Below are 12942 nucleotides of genomic sequence, written 5' to 3'. Positions count from 1 at the left end.
AGCATAGGTGAGAGAAAATCCAAGGTAGAAGATGATTTATGGTAATACAAAATAATATTGATGTTACCCATAAAGACAATTTCATATGAATGCTGTTGGATTGCTTCCGAAACCTCATCAAGAATCTGAAGGAAAGAGGGAAAAGACCGACTAGGAGACCAATATGTATTACAAATAATCAGAGTTTTAGTTTGGGTTTAAATCTCAATAAACATGGATTCGAAAATCTCATCTCATTTCTTGACAGGTTACGCCTTACAGAGTATGGAAGATATTCCAAAACATAAACAGCATGGCCACCTTTATCCATCCTACTACGATTCAAATATTCCACCTAATGCCTATGGAGATGCGATAGAGATTCAGTTTTCGAATAGAAGAAAGTGTCACAAAGACCAATTAAATTGGGGTGGCCACTATGTACTATTTGTTTCAGCTCTTCAAAGACATAACAAAGACCTTGAACATTGAGCTGAAGCATCAAAATTAGAAATATACTTACTAGCACCAGAAAAATTGGGGTTTGGTGAAAGTTTATTAGACTGACCTATTGAATTACTTATCAAACTAAGAACATCAATTGGTTTATTTTGAAGCTGAAGTAGTCGCTCACCCAAGGAGAGGATGTCACTGGAGCTATAGTCAGACAAATTCAAATTACCTTCACACTAGAATCCATCACATACCACTTACCCCCCTCCCCCAAGGCTTTTACTAGCTCCATTTTTAAACATCTAAAACTGAAAAGAAAAAAACAACGATAGGACAAAGAACAAAGCTAAAAGTTTAAAACTTATTCCATGTTGAATGAATTCTCCCAGAAGAGGTCGCTTCATTAAGATATTATCAATTATATTTTATTAATTATATTTATTAATTATAGCCTGTGTGACTGGATACTTCAACGCTTATAAAGGTTGGTTAGTTGAGCCACATATGCTGCATTACATGGGTTTCTTATTCAAATTGTCTATAACTTTTGGATAATTGCCAGAACATCTTACACATTTGGGAGGATTCTTACACAATTTCACGGCAGGACCAAATTGTTGACAATTATAGCATAGCATAGGCAGAAACTTGAACTCGCTGATTGGTAGGCGCTCATATCCATCCAATAAGCTTTCACGAGAGGCTTGTTTGAGATGTGTCTTTTCAGCAAATTTGAGCCGAAGGGAGCGCGTTCAACCTAGTTGTTTAGCTTTAAAGCAGTTAGCTACTCTCTGAATTTGTGTCATTATATTTATAGTTTTCAGGGGTCAGCAAACAATTTCAAAATATGGTTGGCTTTTCACTTTGGCTTCCAAAGATTGGTCATGATCGTTGAGAGTGTGTGCTGCCGACTGAGCAGCATTTTTATCAGACAAAATAAGTTCCCAAGTACTCTTACGGGGCTCCAATTCAAAAATACAATCACTAGTATTACGACAAATTTTAGTAAGACAGTCTTTTTGCGATACGGGATCGTCAAGACTTTGAGGTGGGTTCTTCAAGACTACATCATAGGTCGGTTTTGAGCTTAGGACAACCTGCTATACGACGAACCAACATTAGCATTGAGTATTTTAAAATCAAATACATTATTAAACTTTTGGCATAAGTCATTGACTTTTAGAGTGAGTGTAGCAGTTGTTTTACCGGGCACTACAGGCACCTCATTGGGTTCAAAAATGACAAAATGGGATAGGACTACTCAAGGTTTATCACAGATATTAAGATTTCTAATCATATCTCTGATATAATAAATTATCTTTTGTACGTCTATAGCACGTGGAGAAGTGGCAGCTTCAGTCCACAACAATTTCTTGGCTTCAAGTATCAAATCAGTGTTAAAAAATTCACTACTGATCAAATCAGTAGTTTTCTTAATATCAATGCAATTATTCCTTACTTTTCTTGCTTGAAATAAAAAATTTAGCACAGTATTCCAAATCGTTTTCTCACCCGCCATCTCAGAGTAAAATGAACGCTTTGACACAGCTAGAGAGAAGTCTATGGACGGGGCTACGTTAGCGTCATTAATAATCTAGGAAAAGTAGAGTACAATATCCAAATAAGAGTTCAAATTGATCGGATATTACTACAAACAGGTCTACAGCCAAGTCTTGAAATATTTCATAATTTCTGAGGTTAAAAGAGTTTACTGATTAAATCAGGTCATAAAATTTTCGATTTAAGTAGGCTCTATATATTTTAAACTCTGATTCAATACTGAATCAAGGGGTGTATTTGGTTAGAAATTTAGAGTGTTAATATATTTTGAGGCTCAAAAGCGATTAAAGTCCAACCAGCTCCTAACCGGCCTTTTTCTGTTATCTGGCTCCCGTGAGTTCAATTGTAGTGGCTATAACTTTAAAGCTATTAATTTTATTTAGATATATTGAAGTATCTAATAAGCATTCCAGACGGGTTAACTTCAATCCTATGGCCCCAAGGTTAATGGACGGTATGTGTCCGAGTTTCAATCTGTGGTGTCTTTCGGATGATTTTAAAACTTTCAGGCAGTATCAAGGGGGATCAAGTGAATCTTAGAATTTGGACTCAGCAATGGTGATGGAGCTAACGTAATTATTTTATGATTAACAAAACAGTTTTCACAATAGGCTTCTACGGGATCTATAGGTTACATCTTTGCACACTTAAATAGAAAGTTAGATTACAAAGAATTATATGGTTGTTACTCAATTACTTTGGGGAGTATTGAAGGATAGGGGGAGGCAAGTCTACATTGAACTAAAACCTGGGTGATAGATAAATCAAGAGGCTGTGTGTATGAAAATTATTAATTATGTGGCAGCCTGAATATCGTGAGCCATATTTTCGGCAACATTGATGAGCAGCAAACATTTTTAAGTGAATTACATAAGGTTGTTTGCTTAAAATTATTTATAAATAGACCACGATAACAGTATTGTTAATTCCTGTGACTAAAATAAATACTACATTAAGAAGATACTTGATTTATTACATTCAGAAATCTTATAGGCTATATAGAATAGGCCTAATTAAAAATGGAATAATACAATCAAATATGTTTATTTTTCAATTTTCTTAAAAATAATTGTACAACAGTGAAATGTGATGATAAAGGTGCCTCCCTGGAGAATATGTTAATTATGGTTATTGTACATATTATGAAGTAAGAAATGTTTCTAAACATGTCTCATTCTGACCAGTACTGGCCCTAAATTTATGCTGAATGAAACTCTTAAGGAATGTATCAAGAGGCTCAATGATTTCCTGGGAATTGCTTTGCGGTAAAATTCTACTTTAGCTACTTTTGGCTATCTTGGAAAGGCTAAAGTTAGGAAAATGAAACTTTCAGGGATGGGTGTACAGGCTGAAGTATGGCCTGGGAAGGTATTTTGCAGTACCTATCTCTACTGCTTCTCCCTCTAGAGGGTCCTGAAATTTCTATTGAAATTTTGACAAAACAACATTTTACCTTAATTTTCAGTTATCAGTTTCTTTTTCTCTGGCTTTAGTTTTGAAAATGCAATTCCTTTTATTTAAGTAGAATTTAAAGCCATATCAATGTTGTTTTTTTTTAATTTCACAACTTTGTTCAATCCCAATTTATGAGTTTTCAAAAATCTGCAAATACATTTCCTATATTTAGAAAAAAACATTGATGTGGCTTTAAATTCTACTAACATAAGAGGAATTGTATTTTCAGTACTAAAACCAGAAAAAAAGAAACTGATAACAGAAGATTAAGATAAAATGCTGTTTTATCAAAATTTCATGAAAAAAACATTAAAAAAGGTTTTTTTTTAAACACAGTTTTACTGTGGAATTTATGCTAGATTTTTCCTTCAACTGAGGAACTGCTGCTTGCCTCAAACTTTTCCCAATTTTAAGCATTTGACTTGGTTGATCATAACACCCTAATTCATTTATCACTGAATAAATTTAAAGTAGACCCTCTCTTAGTAAATTTTATATGTTTTTTTTTCAAATTGATCCCAAGCCACAAAATACAAAATATTCTCTCTGGAATTCTTCTCCCTAATAAGTGTGAAATTTCTCAAGGAGCCTTGCTAGGACCACTCTTATATGTAGTACTGATTAATAGAACTGGTAAGATTCCCTCAAAGGTTTTAATATGTAGATGACCTGCTGATCCTTGAAGTATGTCATAGAACTACCAAAAATGACCCAATCAAAATCCACCCATGTTTTGGACAAAGCCAAAAATTTACATATGAAAGTGAATTCCACAAGTCAAGTGAATTACAGGCCATGAAGCCATTGTGGGATTTGTATGTTGTTGTGTAATTATTTTACTGTTATATAGAAATAAATCTATCTATTTATCTATTTAAGTATATTGACAACAAACTTCTTACAATTTTTGAAATCCACTCCTGTTTTTTTTAGACCCAATCCCACCCAAAATGCTAATGAAATATGTTAAACTCCTTGGTGTCACAAACTTCTAATAATCTTAAGTAGGACATGCGTATTTCAAGAATTCTGGACTTTACAGACAAAGGATAAATAAAACAAAAAAGTTTTAAGTGGATTAAAATGGTAGATTAACTTTGAAACAACAAAATGTTGACAACACTTTCACTATGAACAGCAAAAAAATGTTTGCTGGACCATTGAAGCTGAGAGAAAGTGGGCCATTCCAGATACAATTTATAGAGAGACCCATATCACACTATTATATATCCCATTATATAATAAAGACCTAGGTGACAAAATTACACTCCATATGATTATCCAATTTCATTCCTATACTTGAGGCAATTTTTTGCTTCTACTATCTGAATAGTGTTTTATACATTTACACATTAAAAAAGTTGAAGAGAAATAAAGTAAAAAAATAGGCATGTCAAATGAACCAGCACTTGCCCACAAGTATTTCAACATGTATAAAATTGGGTTCCAAATTATGTCAAAAACAGGTAGCCTAACTTTCTGTTCTGCCAAATTTGTTGGTGAAAATGCTCTGATTTGAGAAAATCGGATCTTTGTCCCCTTTTCTGATAAAACTTCCAATCAAACAGTTAGATTTGTAGAAGTTTTTCTTACATACTGAAACCCTTTTCAAACCAAAAGACTTTAAATTAAGCCTTCCAGAGTATAAAAAGTTTTTTTTTTTTTTTTTTTTTTTTTTTTTACAAAAACTATTGAACCATCATTATCTTTACCCTATTTTACAGCAAGAGAACCTTTATGTTTATTTCTTTCCTTGTTTTCCAGTTTTTCTAAGAAATTTATGAATTTCTTAGTGTGCTTAATGTCTAATTCTGGGGTATTTTTATACACCCAGAACTGCATTCTCATTGTAAATATAACCTTCATTTGCATCACAAATGAACTTTACCTCCCCCCTAAATATATCCAAATCAGGGTATATATTTGCACATCAGGAAGGTAAGAGTGCCCATAAGCTGAATTTTAGGGGGGCTTACCTGGTCTAATTGGCACTTCCAATGCTCAATAACAGATATCTCAAAACAAAAATATAAGGCTGCATCATTCAGCTAGGGGGGGGGGCTGGATCCCTCCTCTGCCCCCGCATATGGGTGCCCATGCAGGGGGGGGGGGGTAAAGTTCATTTGTGGTACAAATAAAGGTTATATGTACATTCAGAATACAATTTGGGGTATATATTTGCACATTTGGGGGTGGGGCATATACTCTGTTAATATATGTTCTAAGGAATTCATTAATTTCTTACAAAACTGGAAAAACAAGGAAAAAAGCAAAGATGAAGGTTCTCCCACTGTAAAATATATTAACTAGAGTTATTGTGCATATTATGAAGTAAGAATTGGTTTCCTAACATGTACCATTATGTGGTGAACTGCTCATACATCTATACCAGCAAATTTCTAAGACTTAGAAATAAGAGGAGATTTAACATGGAAGCTTGGCAATACCTTGAGAATGTTTTTTACCATGGATTCATTAATGGCAGTTTTATTTTCCTAACCTAATCCCTTTCCAAGATAGTATAAAGTAGCTAAATTAGAACTTTACCAAATACAGCAAAGGGCAGTAAATTTCTTCTTCTTCTATTTAACAGCAGGCGGGCATTTCAGTAAAACTATTTAGCCCTTTTCCTTTTGCTTCACTCTGTGGGCTACAGAGCTACTGGCTTGATTGCCTCATATTTATTAGATATATTCAGATATCATTCAGCAGATCTTTTGACTCTAGGAGTTCAAATATAAGATGATAGACGTCGATTTCTATACTCTGTGTGCAGGTATAGTTGGCTAGGCTCGTGGCTGAGAGTGGGAGTTTGTGGTGTTTGAAGTATTTTAACAGTTTAGAAAGCACGGTATGTTGTGCAGACGTCAGCATATTACATTCAAATAGGCAATGGTCAATTATTTCATTATTCATATTACAATGCCTGCAAAGAGGGGACAGGGGAATTGAACCACTTGAATTAGAAAGCTTATATGAGAATGCAAAGAAGTTTAGTCCATTTGTTCCAGAACGAATTCTATGATAAATTTTGTAAAGATACTTATTGGGAAAGGGGGAAAGGATAGGATTAATCTTATTAAAATTAATATCTGATAGCCTCCATCGGTAAATATCTCTAATTGGGATTGGTCTCCCACTTGGCTGGTCAATATTTATAGCATTTTTTGCTATTTCATCAACCTGATGATTACCACTTATGCCAGAGTGGCTAGGAATGTACTGAAAATAAGTTTTTATGCCACTTGAAGCGAGATTATAAATAATACTGAGACAATGATAAGTGTCAATGTCCAACTTATATTGAGGAGCTGAGGCCAGCAACTCAAGGCTTGATAAAGAGTTGGAATAGATGATAATATTATTCGAATTTTCAATCAAAGATTGGTTTTGGTTAAGGTGTTCTAATGCCATGATTATGGAATTTAACTCAGCAGACATTATAGATAAATTATTAAATAATCTCTCGCCCATTGCAATTTTCAGGTGAGGAAGAAAAACACCACTTGCAACCTTCTCATTCATTTTTGACCCATCAACAAATATTTGGAAGTGATTTTTATAGGTAATTATATTAAGTTCTGCAAAATTTTTCTGGACAAAAGCAATGGGGGTTAAATCTTTATTCCATTTTGAAAATTCAGTATTTATTATGGGAAATGACCAATTCCATGGAGGGGATTGGGGGAAAGTAGGTGCAATAGACTTTGCTGGTACAGGGAACTTCTTTTGAATATTGGCATACTCATCTGCAATACCTCTATACATGGCTGGATTTCTTAACCAATTATGTAATGTGTGTGAGCTATTTGATTCAATTTTTGTAAGATGTTTTATCAAGAGAAAGCTACGTCTCTCCCTTATTGTTGTTAATCCACTCTCCATAAGCAGAAACTTGGTGCTTGTGGGTTTCCTAAGACCAAATATGAGACGTATTATATCATTTTGTGTTGTTTCAATTTTTTGCATCTGGGTCTTTGCACTTGCACCATAGACAATGAGCCCATAGTCAATATGGGGTCTTATATGTGATTTATAAAACTGGAGTAAGGTTTTCTCCTTACAACCCCAGGGTGTGGAAAGAAGTCTTTTTAGTATATTTGCTTTTCTATAACATTTTTTTATTTTGTTTGAAATGTGGAGGTGGAAATTAAGTTTATGGTCAAGCATGAGACCTAGGTAATTAATATTATTATCTTCTGGAATAGTTGTTTTATTTAGAGTTAGTTTTGCATTAACATGGTTTCGCTTCCTGTGAAATTGGATTATTTTTGACTTGGTGGGTGCAATGGGTAAATCTGAATGTTGAGAGAATTTTTCAAACTGGAAAAGTGACTTTTGCAGATTTGACTGTGCTATCTGAAAGGTGTTGCCAGATGACCATAGCACCAGATCATCAGCATATTGTAGATTCGTGTGGGGTAGGTTCATGTCCCAGAGATATAGGGCAAATAGGAGGCAACTGAGGACTGCTCCCTGAGGTAGGCCTTTGGATATTGTCTTTTGGGGTGAAGAGGCTGAACCAACACAAACAATGAAACTTCGCACTTCTATGAAGGATTTAATAAAGGATACTAGCTTGGGAGGTACTCCAAGGTTTGCAAGTTTATTTAAAAGGATTTGGTGGTTCACATTGTCATATGCTCCTTCAAAATCAAGGAAAGCTGCCACTAGGATATTATTTTTTGAGAAAGATTCATTTATTGCATTTGTTAGCAAAATGAAAGCATCTGTTGAGGAGTGGTATTTCCTGAATCCAGTTTGAGTGTGTGGGATCATGTTATTTTTCTCAACAAACCAGAGGAGTCTGTGATAAATCATTTTCTCCATTATTTTCCCCATCACAGGTGTAATCATTATGGGCCTATAAGACTCAGGGTTATCTTTTGGTTTATTTTTCTTTAGGATTGGTAGGAGGGACGAACATTTCCATATATTGGGGAACCTAGAGGATGCCCAAGCGTGATTATAACAATTTAGCAGTTCTTGTTTGTATGAAGGTGTGAGATTCTTTATCCATGTAGGGTGTATATTGTCATAGCTGCTGCTAGTTTTGGACCTAATATGATGTATTGCATTATTCAATTCCTGGATTGAAAATGGATTAGTTATGTACTCGGATCCTGGGCGTGGTTGGTAACTAGGGTTCATAGGAATTGTGGACAGATTGCTTTGATTGTTTGATGTTAGCTTATTAACAAAAAGAGTTGCAAATAGGTTAGCCTTTTCAATATCATTGTCATAATGGGTATTATTATGTATAAGCTCATACAGGAGTGGGTTGGGAGAAGTCTTTTTCCCACATATGTGGCTTAGGACTTTATGTATAATTGGCTCATGCGTTTCTCTGGAGAGATTATTTGCAAAATTATTCCAGTATTTATATTTAGCATCTATTATAGTCCTTTTTAGATTAGATTCTGCTTGTAATTTTTTTAAATATGTAGTAGGTGTTGGTTTTTTTATGAATTCTGTCCTAGCTGCCTTATTTATCTTCCATTTATTTAGGCACTCATTTGTCAACCATGCTTTAGGAATTTGTTTAGGGAATGTTTTCTTAGGTGTTGTCCTGGGGATAGCATGATTAGCTGTATTTATTAGTAAAGACGTCAAGGCTTCAGCATGTGTGTCAAATGTTGTGTTAGAAATGCATGAACTTTGGGTGAAACTTGTAATTTCATCATTTAGCTTATTTTGGAAAATAGACCAATTTGCTTTAATGTTGATATATTTGGAAGTATGAGAAGAAGTTTCAGCAGGTTCATTTAGGGAGCAAACTATAGCAAAGTGGTCTGTACACAGACTATCAATTTTATTTATGTAAATTTTGTTCAAAAAATTTAAAGACACAATTTGTAGGTAAATTGTGTAGAATTTGGCACTTTTGGGGTTAAAATATGTAATTAGGTTTGGAGGGGTAGCAACAGCTAATTCATTATTATTTGAAATCATATGCTCAATAAATTTACCAGCTTTATTTGCTGGTTTATTCCCCCACAAAAGGCTGTGGGCATTGAAATCACCACAAATAATGATGTTTTTTAACATATTAGAATTATTTATATAATTAAAGAAATCCTTGGCATCTGAAGTTTGGCCATTAGGGTTATAAAAGCTTATTATGTAGGTTTTTAAATTATTCAGCCAAACACTTGTACCAATTACATCAACATCATTTTCAAAATCTGGAAAATTGATGCCACAAAATTTTATATTATTTTTAACTATTAAAGCTACATCACCTCCTTTTCTCTCTGATGATCTATCATTTCTCAGGATAGTGTATCCCAGAGACTTAATTTGTTAATTTTGGGTTAAATGAGTTTCCTGGAGGCAAGCAATATTAATGGAATTATTATTCATAGAAGATATTAGTTCATTTAGCTTATTTTCTGTGAGTGATCTTACATTCCATTGGAGTATTGATAAATGTTGTGTTGTTGATTTATTCTTCATATGACTGCGTATCAATGTTCAGCTTTGTTAAAAGTAAAGCAAGATCTTTTTTTGCTTGAATGAGCATATCATCTGGGATGTAGATTTTTGCCAATTCTGCAATAATTTTTATTTTCTGTAGTTGATGTAAGTTCATGGCCTGTACTGCATTAGAGTTTAGAATGAATAAGCATATATTTGGGGATTGCATTTTTGGTAGTGCATCCTGTTTGTTGGTTAAGGGATTGATTCCTGGTAGTGTTTCTGGTTTGTTTCTTCTTGGGAGGGAGGGCCAGGCTGGCCTCATCTCACCGGAAAACAAGGCTTGCTGGCTTGGTGATTCCTTCTGACAGGGACTTGAGCTAGGGGGCTTAGAAGATATTGTTGTATATGGGGTGCTTGATGCATTTGGGGCATTTGACTTGGGGGTTTTGGTTGGTTTCATTACAGGCTTTCTTTGGTATTGTTGGGCAGCATTTGCTTCCATTGCTGCAAAGGGGTATGGGATGGCCTTCTCTGTTGATATTTGGAGTGTTAGAGCTCTTTTCTTGTATGCAGGGCATAATGATTTATTTGTAGATTCATGTGGACCTTTGCAATTGATGCATGTAGGCTGGGTGTTTTTGCAAGTTGTCATCTCTTTAGGATGGAAAGATTTACAATTACTACACTCTTGGAGAATTTCATTGCATTTGTTTGTCGTGTGTCCCAGTTTGAAACACTTCTGACACTGAATAGGCTTAGGTTTTTATTCTTTGTGTGGTTTGATTTGCCCAAATAGGAATAATTTTTCTGGGATATCAATTTTATCCTTTAGTGTGAATAAGAAGGATCTACTAGTTTTTAGGCCAGTAGAGTTAGGTTTTCCAAGTTGGGTAACATCCTCAACTGGGATTTTGTTTCCAACCCTATCTGAGAGGCCTTCTTTTAACTCCTGAGTAGATATCTCTGGGGGAACATTATAAACTACAATTTTTGTTGGTGATTTTTATGGGTTCCAATTAGATGCAATAATTGGGATATTCAGAAGGGATTTAAGGTTAATTATTGTATCTGCTGATTTTTGATCTTCTACAGCTATAAGCAGAGATCCATCACGGTTAATGTTAAGAGAGAACATTGATTTTAGCAATTTAAAAATTGCAACTCTTATTGCAGTGATCATTTTTATTTCAAAGGGGGTGGTGGGAGTAATTTTAAGGTAAATTTGTAAGTTTTTGGAGGGAGGATCTTGGGCAGGGAGAGGGGAACTGCTTTTAATTGGGGAGATTTTTTTCCTTTTTTTAGAGCTTCAAGAGAGGACCTCTTGAAACCCATTATCATCATTTATGGATGCATTAGGACCTACAGTTATCATTGTCCTATTCTCCGAATCGGAGCCATCATTAGAACTTTCAGATAATGTGCTTGACCAGCCAGGATGGGTATCTTTCACTATGGAATTTGATTTGGGATCTGGGGGGACGTTTTTTTTTTGATGTCATATAAAAATTTGCTAATTGAAAAAGCATTAATAAACAAAAAAAAAAAAAAATAAGAAGGGAAAAAAGATTATATAAAACCCTCTGCACAATAATATGGGGAGGATAAACACCACAGTATAGCCCTGAGGATGACTTGAGCAGGATAGGTTTGGTACAACTACTGATTAGAAGCGATAATAATCAAGAAAATATATTTCGATTTTCTTGTACGGTTGCTGTTGTTGTTGTGTACGGTTGCTGTTGTTAAATACCTTTAAGCTACATGAAACGCATGCTTTGATTTTCACTGATTTGTATGGAATTGCAATAACCATAAGCTCTAGGCTATTTCAATTTGTCTAAGGACTTCTTCTTCTTCTTCTTCTTCTTCTTCAATTAGAGGCTTCGGATGAATCCATTTAACCTTTTTCGTATTGTATGATTATGTCAGGGGGGTCCTGGGAAATCAAATATAGAGATTAGACTATTATTATTCAATAATAGGCTTTATACATCATTGATGAAACCACCTATATTTAGGCAGTTAAAGACAGCTTTGAACAATTCAGCATCATCAGTTGAAGAGTGTCTCCTGTGTGTTAGTTGGTCAATATTAGGGGTTAGCTTGAGGTGCTTGAATATAGCAGATAAAGTTAGCCATTCTTTTTTATGGTTGAGAGTTGCCACAGGGCAACCAAAAAGAACATGGTTGATGGTCTCATCATAGGTTTGACATAGGCGGCAAAGAGGGCTCATTACTGTTGGAATGGTTGTGTTTTGATAGTGATAAGTTTGGCTGTTAAGGCCAGTAGCATTTGATCGTATTCTGTGGTACATCTTTGAGTCTTTCCGGGATGTACATGGAGAAAGGTTTGGTGGACATTGGTTTGCTAGATAAATTTTTAGGCACCAATGGTTTACATCTCTTACTGGGATAGGTCTTCCAGAAATTATTTCAAGCTGAAGGGCAGATTTAGCTATTTCATCTGCCTTGTGGTTCCCTTTTATACCCATGTGACTTGGGATGTACTGGAATTTTGTGGATATACCTTGTTTAAGTAGTTGGTTCAATAGTACAAGAGTGGTGGAGGTATCATTGTCTGGGTAGTCTGAATGTTCTGGTGATATTGAGGCAAGGGCTGATTTTGAGTCTGAATAAATTATAATCGGGGTGTTTCTTGGGGGGTTTGGCATCTTTATAATGGTTTCCAATGCAATGTTGATGGCAGCTATTTCAGCTGTCATGATACTCACATCATTTTGGAGCCTTTCAGCAGCTGCTATACCTAAAGATGGGAAGTGGACTCCACAAGCAGTCCTGGAATCTGTTTTTGAGCCATCCACAAAAATTGAGAGGTGGTGGATATATCTCTGAGACTCAAATTCATGAAATAATGATTTTACATAGGCAAGGGAAAGGTCTGTTTTAATAGCTGGCGCAAACAAAACGTTCACTTCTGGGTAGTGGTTAGCCCAGGAAGGTATCCGGGGGTAAATTTGAAATAAAGAAGATGAAGGTATGGGGTAGGTCATTTGGGTGGTTGCAAATTTCCGTGCAAGGCCCCTAAAAGCTCCAGGGTTTCTTAGCCAGTCATAC

Source organism: Artemia sp. Qi Xiang Cuo, chromosome 19 (assembly GCF_049724085.1).
Source record: "Artemia sp. Qi Xiang Cuo chromosome 19, ASM4972408v1, whole genome shotgun sequence".
Lineage (NCBI taxonomy): Eukaryota > Metazoa > Arthropoda > Branchiopoda > Anostraca > Artemiidae > Artemia > Artemia sp. Qi Xiang Cuo.
Note: the sequence above shows the minus strand (reverse complement) of the source record.